The sequence below is a fragment of the Balaenoptera physalus genome (assembly GCF_965194825.1).
Source record: "Balaenoptera physalus genome assembly, chromosome: X".
NCBI classification, from domain to species: domain Eukaryota; kingdom Metazoa; phylum Chordata; class Mammalia; order Artiodactyla; family Balaenopteridae; genus Balaenoptera; species Balaenoptera physalus.
The window spans coordinates 43,086,483-43,100,874 of record NC_138903.1 but is presented as its reverse complement, the minus strand read 5'-3'; the positions used below and the strand labels follow the sequence as shown (position 1 = coordinate 43,100,874).

The following is a 14,392-nucleotide window of genomic DNA, read 5'->3' as shown; positions in this document are numbered from 1 at the left end:
CTGGGGTTCAGCTTTGGATTGGCCCTGCCTCTGCGTGTAGGTCGCCTGAGGGCATCTGTAATTTGCTCAGACAGGACGGGGTTAAAGGAGCAGCTGATTCGGGGGCTCTGGCTCACTCAGGCCGGGGGAGGGAGGGGTACGGATGCAGGGCAAGCCTGTGGCGGCTGAGGCCAGCGTGACATTGCACCAGCCTGAGGCGCGCCGTGCGTTCTCCCGGGGAAGTTGTCCCTAGATCACGGGACCCTGGCAGTGGCGGGCTGCACAGGCTCCCGGGAGGGGCGGTGTGGAGAGTGACCTGTGCTTGCACACAGGCTTCTTGGTGGCGGCAGCAGCAGCCTTAGCATCTCATGCCCGTCTCTGGGGTCCGCGCTGATAGCCGCGGCTCGCGCTTGTCTCTGGAGCTCGTTTAGGTGATGCTCTGAATCCCCTCTCCTCACGCACCAGGAAACAAAGAGGGAAGAAAAAGTCTCTTGCCTCTTTGGCAGTTCCAGACCTTTTCCCGGACTCCCTCCCGGCTAGCTATGGTGCGCTAACCCTTCAGGCTGTGTTCACGCCACCAACCCCAATCCTCTTCCTGGGACCCGACCTCTGAAGCCCGAGCCTCAGCTCCCAGCCCCCGCCCGCCCCGGCGGGGGAGCAGACAAGTCTCTCGGGCTGGTGAGTGCTGGTTGGCACCGAGCCTCTGTGCGGGAATCTCTCCGCTTTGCCCTCCGCACCCCTGTGGCTGCGCTCTCCTCCGTGGCTCCGAAGCTCCCCCCTCCGCCACCCGCAGTCTCCGCCCACGAAGGGGCTTCCTAGTGTGTGGAAACCTTTCCTCCTTCACAGTTCCCTCCCACTGGTGCAGGCCCCGTCCCTATTCTTTTGTCCCTGTTTCTTCTTTTTTCTTTTGCCCTACCAGGTACTTGGGGAGTTTCTTGCCTTTTGGGAGGTCTGAGGTCTTCTGCCAGCATTCAGTAGGTGTTCTGTAGGAGTTGTTCCACATGTAGATGCATTTCTGATGTATTTGTGGGGAGGAAGGCGATCTCCACGTCTTACTCCTCCACCATCTTGAAGGTCTCCCCCAGAGCTTTGATCTTAACTTCATGAAAATTCTTAATTTCCAGGGGTCCTGCCATACCTAGTTTCCCACATAATTGAGACAACTCTTAAACATGTACATAGCTTTGTATTATTCTGCTTGGGCTGTCATAACAAAATACCATAGAGTGGGTGGCTCAAACAACAGAAGTTTGTTTTTTCACAATTCTGGAGGCCAGAAAGTCCAAGATCAAGGTTCTGGCAGGATTTGGCTTCTGGTGAGAGCTCTCTTCCTGGCTTGCAGATGGCTATCTCCTCTCTGTGTCCTCACATGGTGTCTCACAGATGTCTCTGGTGGCTCTGGCTCTTTTCTAAGGACACCACTTCTATCAGATCGGGGCTCTACCCTCATAACCTCAGCCTTAATCACCTCCTTAAAGGCCCTATGTCCAATACAGTCACATGGGGATTAGGACGTCAACATGTTGGGGGGGGCCCTCAATTCAGTCCATAGCCACTACTGTATAACACTACTGAAGTCAAGACATGATTGTGGCTTTAGTCAGGACCACACAGAAGATTATGTGTCCCCTGTTGTCCACATTGAATCTGGGTCTTGGGTCAGACTTCTACCATCTATGTCCCTCAGATCTGAACCTTGATCCTGGTCCTCTGTTAACTCTTCCTCTCAGGTCTGACTTGCACCTGGTTCTCTGTTCAATTTTTTCTCTACACAGCCTTCTGTTAATACTTCTGCCACTAATGTGCCACTTGTCGGGACATCTAACTTAGGTCTCTGTTAAGTAACTATTTCATCATCAATTCAGTCTGGCATGAAACCCAAACCTGAGTTCTATTTTTATTTCTTCCTTCTCAATGCCTCTTCTGATCTGTCAATCAAATCCAAGTTTCTTAACACCATTAGTTCCCCTCTCTGATCTGTATATTAAACCCAGATCACAGTTGTAGATTTTACTACCAATGCCCCTCTTTTCTGACCATGAATCTATCTGTTAAATCTTTAATCATCAGTGACCTTCAGTTTTAACCTCAAACCCAGGGCTCTGCTAAGTATCCCACCATCAGTGTGCCTATGTTTTAGATCTTAAACCTGGGCCTCTGTTAATGTGTCCACCATCAGTGCTTCTGTGACCTTGGTCCAGAGTCTCTATTGAGGTTTCTATCAATTTCCTTTGTTCTGATCTTGAACCTGGGCCTTTGAAACAATTCTGACATAAGAGCTCAAGCCCCTCATTGATGCCCATCTGGTTTGAATTCAAACCTGATCTACCATCAATTGTCTTCCCCTATTAATACACTGTGTCTCAATCAGATTTTCCACCACCATTGAGCCTCTGGTTTGACCTCAAAATTGGGCATTATGGTAGACAGAATAATGGTCTCCCAAATATATCCACGTCCCAATCCTTGGAATCTGTAAATCTGTTTTCTTACATGGCAGTAGGGACATGGTAGATGTGATTAAGTTAAGAATTTTGGGACTTCCCTGGTGGTCCAGTGGTTAAGTCTCCTGGCTTGCACTGCCGGGGGCACGGTTGGGAAACTGAGATCCCTCATGCTGTGCGGTGCAGCCAAAAAGAAAAAGAAAAAGAAAAAGAATCTTGAGATGGGAAGATTATTGTGGATTATCCAGATGGGTCTAATGTAATCACAAGGCTCCTCATAAGAGAGAGGGAGGGAGGGAGGAGGGTCAGAGTCTGAGAAGGAGATGTGATGGTGGAAACAGAAGGTCACAGTCAAAGAGAGAGTTGAAGATGCTACATTGCTTGCTTTGAAGATGGAAGAAGGGGTCATTAGCCAAGGAAGCTGGAAAAGGCAAGGAAATGAATTCTCCCTAGAACCTCCAGAGGGAGTACAGCCTTGCCAACACCTTGACTTCAGCCCAGTGAAACCCATTTTGGACTTCTGACTTCCAGAACTGTAAAGTAATAAACTTGCGTTGGTTTAAGCCAACACAAGTTTGTGGTCATTTGTTAGAGCAGCAAACAAATACAGGTGTCTTTGAAATATTCCACCATTGATGCCCATCTGGTCAATATTCAAACTATGTCCTTGTTAACTCTTCCACCATCCATGCCCTTTGTGTGATCTCAAATCCCAGCCACTGTTAGTCATTCCACCATAAGAATCCCTTATCTATGTCCTCCCAACCTGGGCCTCTGTTAACTTTTCCAACCTAAATCAATCTCTGATTTTACCTTGAACTCAGGCAACTGTTATCTATTCCACCATTAATGGGTTCTTATCTAGATATAGAATCTAGGCTTTTGAGGGTAGATAGTTAACAGTCCCTTGTGTCTGTGTATTGCACTTGGAGGTCTGTTCACTTTTTCACTATCAGGGCAATTTATGTGTGAATCTTTTCTCAAGCCTGTTAACTCTTTCCCTATTGTTGCTCCCCAGGGTCTGTACATTGACTACAGGTCTCAGTTAAATCCTCCCCATCTATGCTCCTTTGGTGTGTATGGAAAATCAAACATCTGCTAACTCTTCCATTGTTAGTGCCTCTTCTCCTATGTGCATCAACCCCAGCCCTCAGTTAATGCTTGTATCATGAGTGCCCATTACGTGTGACCTTGAAGTCAGGTCTTTGTTAACTCTTCCACCATCATTGCCCCTTTGGTATAGGTTGTGAGTTGTGGGCCATTGTTAATTATACCACTATTAATGCTTCTCTGGTCTATTTCAGATTTGGGTCTAAGTTAACATTTCCATTTTCAAAGCCTCTCTGAATGACTTTGGAACTGGGCCACCATTCCACTATCAGGGCCCTCCTAATTTGACCTTGAAAGCAAGGTTTTTGTTAAGTTTTCTCCATCCATACACCTTGGTAGAGATCTTGAATCCTAGGACATTCTTAAATACTGCACCATCAGAGATCCTCTATTTTGTAGATATAGAACCTACGCCTTTGTTAACTATTTAATCCCGTTCTGGGCTGACTGCAATCTAGCCCTTTGTTAAGTTTTCTAAAATCAGTGCCCCTTAGGTTTTACCTTGAACCTCTGACTCAACTCTCTGAGCTTTGATATGGGCTGCAAAAGGTCGCTTCTGCCCAATTTAAATGACGCGGGTAGAAAGTCCAGGCTGTGAGCGACAGGAGGGGGCGGGCCCTGACCTGAGGAAGGAGCAATAGGAGGGCAGGAGGGCGGTGACGCTAGGCTCGGAGGAGTGCGCGGTGAGTGTGGTCTGAGCCCCCAAGTGAATACAAACATTATGTCAAGGTACTCTTCACTTTCTCCAGACGCTTTAGAAATGAGGCTTCCACAGAACAGTCTTTCAGGTGGTGCTTCCACTCCCCGCCTCGCCCCCCGGTTCCCACCGAACACCCCAACCAGTCGCATCGCCACGCCTTTGCTCAGGCGGTGCCTCCGCTCAGGGCCTGGAATCTCCCCCCCGGGCCTGGAATCTCCCCCCACCCCCGGGACAGTCGCGGCGCTTCCGAGCTTCACACTGCTTTCGAGTACCCTGCCTCGGAAATATCACGGGGACTCCCCGAGCTCCAAAACGCATACATCTTCTGGCTGGAATGGCAGCACCCAGAAGCCGTGGGAGGCACTAGCCATTTCCCGGCCGGCGACCGAGTTGCTGGCGCAGAGCGAATGACGCCATTTTTGTTACTGGCAGAGCTGGGCTCGGTGGCTGATTCTGATCGGGCGAAAGATAAGCTAATGCGCCATCCAGACCCACCGAGGAGGGCTGGAAGGGGAAGGGATTTTCGAGGGACGTTGAGCCCATTTGTGCAAGCGGGGAGCCAAGCCTGGCTTGAGAAGGAGCTTTTGGGTCCTGAGAGCAGAGCCAGGGTGAGGGGCCTGGCTGAGTGATGGGAGTCTGTCTGGTCAGTGATGGGGACATGTGGAAGCTCTAATGAGGGGTCCTTTGGACTGAATGATGTGAACAACAGTGATAGGGGAGTCTGGAGGATCAGGTGTGTGGGATATGCGATGGGGAGTTTATGGGGGTGAGCGATGGGGGATCTGTGAGGTGAGCAATGCTGCCTGTAGGGTGAATGATGGGATTTCAAGGGGGTGAGTAAAGGGGGTCTATAGAGTGAGTGAAGGGGGTCTGGGGTGAGTGATGGAGGGTCTGTTGGGTGAGTGATGGGGGAATCTGTGAAGTGGACAATAGGAGGTCTATAGGATGAGTGACAAGGGTCCATGGAGACAGGAATGGGAATTTGAAGGGTCATGTTGGGATTCTTTGGGGTCCATGATTGGTGGCTCTTTGAGATCAACAATACATCCATGAATAAACAAAAATCCCAGCCCTTGTGGTTTCAACATTCCAATGGAGGATTCAGACATTGAGGTTTTGATTTATATTCCCTGATGACTACCTTTTCATATATGTATTGATCACTTGGAGATCCTGTTTTGTGAGGTGCCTGTTCAGATCTTTTGCTCATTTTTATGTTGCATTGTCTGCCTTTTCCTTACTGATTTGTAGGAATTGTTTTCGTATATTCGGATACCACTCTTTTATTGGTGATATGTGTTTTGCAACTATCTCCTTAATTTTTGGTTTCTCTTTTCCTTATTGTGGCTTTGAATATTAAGATTTTAAGTTAAACTGTAAAGCACAATGTAAATTTAACATTTTGTTATTCTTGAGTTAAAAACCAAACAACGTTCTCTGTAGTTTAGAAGGAGAATTAATTTTTTAGGGCATCCAGAAGCAGACTGAGGGTTGCATCTCTGAAAACCGTGGTGCCACAACAGCTAGGGAGGAGTTCTCTGCTTTTCATTTTCTCACCACCTCACCCTCTAATCACTGGTTGTGTGATCTCAGACAAGTCACTTTTCCTGTCTAGGCCTCAGTATCCTCTCTAGGAAATGAGGATGATAGCAGGGCCTATCCTGTGAGGCTTGGGATGATAATTAAGTGAGTTAATACATGATTATTATCCATTCCCCATGGTTTTGTAGCACCGATCATGTATATATTTAATGGATCTTCCATGAACTCTATGTCAGAGCTGCTCCTGTGATACCCAAGAAAATCCAGTTAAAGAAATTAAATACCAAGGAATAAGATTGTGTCAGGTAGAGTTGAGCCTTGGAGGGCCGCAAACTATTGTAATATCTTGGGGGACAGATGTTTGTTTGTTATTAAACAATTGGGAGCATGATCTTGTGGCCTGCCTCTTCTTCACTTCACAGCTATCCTTCCATGCCATTAACTTTATTTCCATAGTAGTTTATTTCCAAACTTAGTTTATTTCTGTGGAAGTTTTCAAACATTGAGAACTGTACAATGAAACCCCATTATGCACATCACCCAGTCTCATCAATCATCAACTCTTGGCCAGTCTTATTTCATCTAGACCAGGAGATGGAAAACTGCAGGCAGTGGGCCAAATCTGGCATGCTTTTATACAGCCATAAGCTTAAGAATGGTTTTCATATTTTTTTAATGGTTGGAAAAAAAGTCAAAAGAAGAACAATATTTTGTGATATGTGAAAATGATACAAAATTCAAATCATAGTGCCCATAAATGAAATATTATTGGAACACAGTCAAGGAGCATAATTGTTTTGTGTATTGTCTGTGCCTGCTCTCAACCTGCAATGGCAAAGCTGAGTAGTTGCTGCAGAAACCATAGGCTTCACAATTCTGAAATATTTGCTATCTGGCTCTTTACAGAAAAAGTTTGCCAACCCCTAACCTAGACTACCCATTCATTTCTTCCTCCCAGATTGTTTTTTAATTTGTTTTTAATTGAGGTATAAAATAAAATGCACAAATATTAAGTGTACAGCTCAATAAATTTTTACATGTCTGTTATTATTTGAAACAAGTCCCAGACATATTGTTTTATCCATAAATACTCCATTATGTATCTGTAAACGATAAGGACTTAAAGGTCCATACCATTATTCAAGGTAAAATAATTAACAATAATATCTTCAGATCATTAGTGGTTAAATTCCTTAATATCAAATATCTAGTCGGGGCTCAAACTTTAATGATTATCTCCAAGATTTTTTGTCTGTTCAAATTAAGATTCCAGACAAGGTTCATACTTCAAATTTGGTTGCTGTGTCTCTTTAGCCTCTTAATCGTCTATAGTGTTACTTTCAATGGTTTCCTGCCTTTCCATCCTTTGGAGGTTCCATAACTTATTCTCTCAGTTCTCAGTGATTGGGCATTTAGGTTATTTTCAATATTATGGTTTTAAAGGCAAAGCTGTGATGAAGGTTCCTGCAGTTAAATCTCTGCACACATCCATGATTCTTACCTTAGGACAAAGTTATAGAAATGGAATTGCTGGTCAGATGAGAAACACGTTATCAATGAATGAACAAACAACACATTTCACATCCAGCCATTGCAGAGTGGCTAACCCAACTTGATCTCTGAAGACTCTTCTGTACCCACCCCACCCCCAGTAGCTTTCCAAAGAGGAAAAGAAAATGATTGAGTCTCAGATAGGTTGTTTGTTTCCCACTTGGTTTTCCCACAGCAAAATGGGAAAGGGCAATTAGTTGAAAATAAGAATTAGAGAAATTTAGAGGGAATAGAAGATCAAGAAGCAGGTAAAGTTGCTGTGAAGAGACACAGATCATCTGGCCTTAGTTCAGATAAACTGAGCTAAACATTTTAGCTGTGAGCTTCATGGCAGCCACAGTGAAAAGGGCAAACATGATCAGTTAGATGATTTGTGCTCTCCATCAAGAGAAATCAGTTCATCACTCCAGCTCCTAAGCAAGTCAAAATTTCTGGGCCTTTAGCCTAAGAAATTTTATTGTTGAGTTTTCCTAAGGGCCAGTCGTTTTCAGCTCTGTGTGGTATCATCAGTAGTTGTTCCAAAGAGGCTGTTTTTAGTTAAAAATTTCTGGCAGAGCCTTGGAGTGTGAGTGGTTTCCTGGTTTTCCATGGCTCCTTTGCTGTCATCTCAGTTTGTGGGGTCATGCTCTAACTCAAGGCCATCTCCTTTGCTCTTCCATTTTTAGTCTTTATTATTTTTTTCTCCTTGCAAGGGCAATGCAATGTGGGGCAAAGAATGTAAACAATATAGCAAAGTAAAAAAATTAGGAAGTGGAAATATCTCTGTAATCTAACTTCTGCCTTCTTCCCTGGCATAACTAGTATTATGTAGTTTGGGGATGATCCTTCCAGACTCTTTTCTTTATACATTTAACCTCATCCAGGTGTGTAGGTGTGTGTTATAAATATGTGTGAGTGATCTTATTATTTTCATGTATTTTCCTTTACCATACACAAAAAATACATACAATATATCTTCTGTTCTGCACCTTTCAACAGGTGGAAGCTGCTTTTCCTCCATTTCTCCTATGCAAACCACTATATAACCTAGAAACTGGAGAGTTAGTTCTCTCAAGGCAACCAGAAAACTAATCTTGAGCCCTATTAAAAGGGCCCTTGCATCATCCTCTTTACATCACTAACACTGCTGCCAAACCCCGGGGGGTCAAACCCTGGATTGGTGTTTCTCAACTGAAAAGATATTGAAATCTGCTCTAAATGGAAGTCCATCCCAACTGCAGACTCTAAACTGAGGGTCTCCGAAAGCGGTGAGTAAGATGGAAGATGAGGAAGTCCCTGAGAGCTGGAAGGCGGCAGACAGCGGGGAAATCCAAATCTCCTCCCAAAGTGCCCATTGTGATTCAGGACGACAGCCTTCCCACGGGGCCCCTCCACAGAGCCGCATCCTCAAGAGGCCCACCAGCATTGGTGTGGTCAGCAGCCCCAACTCCACCAGCAGGCCAGCCCTTCCCGTCAAGTCCCTAGTGCAGCGCGAGGCAGAGTACGCGGAGGCCTGGAAGTGGATCCCGGGCAGCGCCAGCCCAGAGGAGGAGCAAGAGAAACCCATCCTCGACAGGCCAACCAGGATCTCCCAACCTGAAGACAGCAGGCAGCCCAACAATGTGATCAGACAGCTGTTGGGTCCTGATGGGTTACAAGGCTTCAAACAGCACAGATACATGCGGGCAGGAAAGGATGCCACCGCCACTGCCCCTCTGTCACCACTTCTTGGGTCGTCCGCTGTGGGTCGCACTGCCGTGGCAGACAGCTGGACTTGAGCAGAGGGAACAACCTGACTTACTTGCAATGTGATTCCCTTTGCTGCGCCCACTGTGACCTTGAACCCTATGCACTGTGACGTCCCTCCCCCCACTGTGATTGGCATGTCTAGAAGGGCTGTCCCAAGTCAATGGAAAGGGAAAGGGTGGGGGTTAGAGGAGGGTTGGGGGGAACCCACCAAGGACTCAGAGAGTCAGACAGTGCCACTTGGCCACTTGGGGTGAAGCCAGTGCCAGCAATAACAGTTTATCATGCTCATTAATTTGGGATTTCAAAACACAAATGAGAACTCCCATCCACCCACCCTCAAGTGCATGTTTTCATCACTTAAAAGAAAGTTCCATCTGAAAATATCCTTTTTGTTTCTTTGCTTCCTATTTTTGTTTGTTTATACAATATTTGATTTGCAAAAATAAAAGTGCATGGGAGGGGTTTTAGCAGTTTAATGAATTTTTAATTGAGAAAGGGTAGTTTGGTAGTCTACTTAAAAATGTTTCTGGGCAATTCACTAGAAACATTAACCGATAGGATTTTGGTGAGCTTAGCTTCTGTATTCCTACTGCTGCCCAGAAAAGGGGCAGGGCTCTGCAGCCCCCAGGACAGATGAGCACCCCGTGCCTATACCTCCCTCCCCCCAGCTAAGTCCCAGAGCATCTGGGCGCTACCTGAAGACTGGGCTAGCTCTATAGAATCAGAGGGCCTGGGGAGGGTGCCAACCCCTCACCTCTAGTGTATTTTGGGAGACAGGGAAAGTGAACAGACTTGCCCTTCCAAAACCTCTCAGGAGTGGTTCCCTACCAGCCAGGCTTACTACTTCTAGAAGTGGGCAGGGAGTGAGGCTGCACTTTGGGGCTTTAGGAGTAAGGGCTGCGAGGAACTTCCCTGGTGGTCCAGTGGTTAAGGCTCCGCACTTCCACTGCAGGGGGCGCGGGTTGGATCCCTGTTCGGGGAACTAAGATCCCACATGCCACGTGGTGTGGCCAAAAAGTAGAAAAAAAAAAAAGAGTAAGGGCTGCGAGCCTTGCTCAGTATTTTGCTGTCAGCACAAGGAAAGCCAGGAGAGAGTCTTGACTCCAGGACTCCAAGCCTTCTGCCGAGTGTGGTCAGAAGGTAGGTAGATCTTCCTGCTCCAGCAAGGCTTAGAACTCTCAAGGGTCTGTGGAGTGCCATCTCTGTTGATGGCATCAGCTCCGTAACTCTATCCAGCACATTTCTCTTGTGAAATCACTACCTTGGGAGCAGACCGTTCTCAATACACCTGGGAAGAGACAAGCTGTGCATTGCAAAGATTGGTAATGACAGACTGGTTCCCCATAGGCCTAGGCTATCCTCCACCCCTTCTTCCAGAGCAAGGGCCTGGAATGAAGGCAGTTTCCCCTCTGTCCTTGGAGCCTGGAGATTTGCTTTGGTTCTTTGAGGTGGAAGAGACTTAGGGGGCCCTGCCTAGAGCAGCTGTGTGTGTACAATCTGGCCCCTCTCGGGCTTTCTGATCTCTTCCATCGCATTGCATCTTATATCCCTCAGCCAGCCAGACGGCCTCCTCGCTCAGGAGTGGTTTGGTGTGACATTTGTGCAAGTCTTGGCCCACTACATCTTCCCCTTAGGAGGAAAGTTCAGCTGTCAGTTGAGTCAGCAATTAGTCCACAGGCTTAAAACTACATGAAGGCAGGAAATTGTCCATGAGCAGAGCTGGAACAAAGCTTCAGTCAGTAAGAACCCGCAGGATGTTGAATGGTGTCCACAGGCTGCTCTGAGGGGAAATGACCTCCAGGAGTGGGGACGGGAGAAGGTTGCTGCTGTCTTTACAGTTCTACTGCCAAGACCAAGTTTCTGCATTCTAAATGGATAGTGTCCATCCCTCATGTAATAGTGGTTTCTGGCCCAAGATGAAACTATCCTTTTCAGTTGGAGAAGGTACAGAGGTGGGCCAGGTGGGAAGGCCAGAAGTGCTGATTGCTCAGCCGTCGGGACCACCTGTTCTTGCTCCCCTTCTCTAGTGGGAGCCAAGGGGAGGCTGGCTGATGGGTGTCTGTGGATCAAGGATGTAGTAGGGACTGATGCTCTCACCTCCCTCTGGCCAAAGATGGGGCTCTGCCTGCTGTGTGCCTGTCACCACCCCCCAGCAGTCATATCCTGGCTTCTCAGATGGAGAGGTGGCAGGCAAAATTTTAAAAAGAAAGAAATGAAAACAGGAAACTATGGTGTTGGGGGGAGGTGGGAGGGGAGATGGGAAAACAGTTTGGATTTTGTGTGTGTGTTTGTGGGTGTTTTCGGTTTTGTTGTTGTTTTTAGGCAGTTGTCTGTAACTTTCCTTAAGTGCTTTTTCTTTTTTTTTATTTTCACATTGTATTCAATACATATAGCAATACATATTAAAATATTTAACAATAGGGAGATTTTTAATTTTTTGCTTTTATAAATTGCTTTTCTTTTCTTTAAAAAAATTTTTTTTAAAAAGTAAGCTGCAGGCTTTAGCTTGGAAAACACCAGGGGAGTGGGGGGCAGAAACCTGAGGCTGCTGCCCCTTATCTGCCTTCACGGTACTGTCCCCTTCTCCCAGCTCCTCCCTGACTCTGTGAGCCAGGCCTCAGACCTTCCAGCTAACCGCTTCCCATGAGCCACTACTGTGATGTCAGCCTATAACCAAAGGAGCTGGGGGTCTGGGCCTGGTGCCCAACCCTTCGCCACCCACTCAGTCAGGGTGCTCCCCACCTGCAGGCAGGAGGCAACACCCTGTCTGCTACCAGCAGCCCCTTCCAGAGCCCACTGCCCCACCCCGCCCTGTCTAGCCCAGCCATATGCAGCTCTGCCCCACCTGGGGATGCTCTGCTCAGAGATGGGCCGGCAGGGCTGCCCCAGCCTCCCTGGTAGGCAAAGACTCTGGAAACCTCTGGGGTCCTGTGTTCGGCCATGTGATCCCAGGGGTGCACATGGGCCCCTTGGGTATCTGAACAGAAGGGCATGGGAGGGAGGGCCGCACCCCTGCAGTCCTGCTCTGCTGGTCTAATGGGCAGCTGCCCACCCTACCCAACCCCGCACCGTGGGCTCCTGAGTCAGCAGATTAAGCATTTTATAAATTGAATTTTAAATACATGTTTTAAACTTGAAAAAAAATAAACTGAGGGTCTCTCGAGAGCCCCCAGAAGCAGATGTTGCCACAAGGTAGACTGCTTTCCTAAGAACTTCGGACCAAGTAGATGACATCACGAGGTGATCAGCTTCTACCCAAGATGCCAAACAAGACCCTGTAGGATTCTTTTACATACTTCCTAATCTCACCATTTTTACTGTTCTTCTTGCAGTATCATCCTTTTTCTCTATCCCCTCCAGCATCATCTTTGCTATCCACATAACTCCCCCCATTACAACTGCAGCTTTCCGTAATGAGCCTTCATTTGTATTATCTCCTCTTCCCCTTCACCCAAGCTGTTCTCCCCTTTAACAATTCTGCCATCCCTGCAAGGACCCCAGAATCTATAGCGTTCCTTCACTCAACTCATAGTACAGTCTCACAACCTTACTTTAGAATGCTGGTTATGTTCTCCCTCTTCTTCGGAAGCCTCCAGCTTCCCTTAAATTCCTATGCCATCTCATATTTAAGGGCATCCTTTGTGCTATCACTCAGGGTCCCTTTAGCTTTTCCCCCCTAGACTTCAAAAGGAATCTCCTTCAACCTCAATACTCTTCAAAAAGGGCCATCTACGCTTAACCAGATTGCCTTTTTTTCTCACCTTAACTACTCTATTACCTCTGATTTAAGTTTTCCAGACACTAGATGAGGCAAGAGGTCTACAAAACATGTTACAACTACAAGCTTAGGCAGAATCCAAGCCCCAGAAGGAGGCTGTGCTTCTTGTCTCATCAGGTTCTTAAGAAGCCTTAGAACAAGAGGCTAAGAGACTGGGAGTAAATCTAAAAAACTTGCTGCAACAAGTCAACTATGGGCAACCTGCATGCCTAGAGCTGCTGCAGTGTGGGCCACTTAGAAGTTCACCCAACCACCTGCATCTTCTATGCTCTGCTACAGAAAATAACCATGATTGTGGATCTTACCACTAACATCTAAAACCACTAACATCATTGCCAGAGAACTACAGGAACTCCAATGACTGGATCTTCATAATTGTCTGGCATTGGACACCATCCTGGCCCTTCAAGGGGGGCGCTTTTGTAATGATCGGAAGCCATTGCTGTGCATGTGTTCCCTGAAAGCTCTCTGATGGATATGCCATCACCAAAAACATCCAGACATTCCAGAAAATTCTTCAGATTTCCATTGTCATCTTCACTCCACTATCTGAATACCCTTCAGGCCCAATGTCTAGGAATCTTCTCGACTTGCTCTCTCTGACCCTTAAATCTTGGTTTTACTCGCTTATTCAACCTTTAATAACTATTATTTTATTTTATTCCTGAGTATTTCTCTTGTTAAATGCCTAATCGCTAAGGCCTTCCAACAGCTGTCAGCCTAACAGCACAATCAACAGATGATACAGTAGTCAGTTCTTCAGGAACAAGAGGAACGTGAAGGCCAGCACCCCCTTGAAAACTATTTGGACCTAACTCAGCTTCCCAATGACTCATTCCATCCCTAATAGTGCTCAAGGACAGATTTTGTCTGACTTAAACAACAAGGGGGGACCGACTACGTGTTCACAATTACCTGTTGCTTACCCTCTGCTTTGTCTTGACCAAACTTTAGTCAGGCTTCTCCCTTCCTACAGGTTCCAGGACTCTGCTTGCCCCCAAGCCTGAGCAAACACAAAAAAGTGAAATTTGCCTCCCTTCTCAGCTTCTCCTGAGAATTGACTGACAACAGCAGGATACTTTCCTGTCAGACCCCACTGGCCATTTCCCCCTGCTTGTCCAACTTCCCTCGAAAGATTCTGCTTTTCTCTGCTTGCCTCCTCCTTACCCTGTGAAAGAAAAGCCTTTCTCTGCTTGATTTTGAGACCCTTGTAGACCTTAAGGTCATAGCATTCTCCCTATTGCAACCAGCCCTCCCCATTACAATAGTCCCTTTCCCTCCCTTCCAATAATCCTTCTGAAAAAAAGTTTCTCCTTACTAAGTCCTGATTTGTTTTTCTTTGACAACCAACATGCAACAAGATGTGTTAATAAGGGCCCAGAAATAGGTAACCTAGAGCTATGCTGTTATCTAACACCATGGCTGCTAAAGTGTGGTGAGATTCAGCCAAGAGTTCCAGTCCTTGGGCAATTTATTTAATTTGTGTGGATAACTCCTAGGACATGACTGGCTGTGTTTCTTTTCATTGTTGTGTGGCGTCCTGCACATACGCTGTTCCTA

General features: G+C 46.6%; 1 pseudogene across 1 annotated transcript; it reads left to right on the top strand.

The window, feature by feature from the left end:
• The first annotated feature begins 501 nt into the window (after window positions 1-501).
• Window positions 502-14,145, top strand: LOC309652601 (SUZ RNA-binding domain-containing pseudogene; annotated as a pseudogene). Its single transcript, XR_014268756.1, has 2 exons — window positions 502-4,262; window positions 8,305-14,145. The product of XR_014268756.1 is annotated as an SUZ RNA-binding domain-containing pseudogene (transcript).
• Window positions 14,146-14,392: the final 247 nt, after the last annotated feature.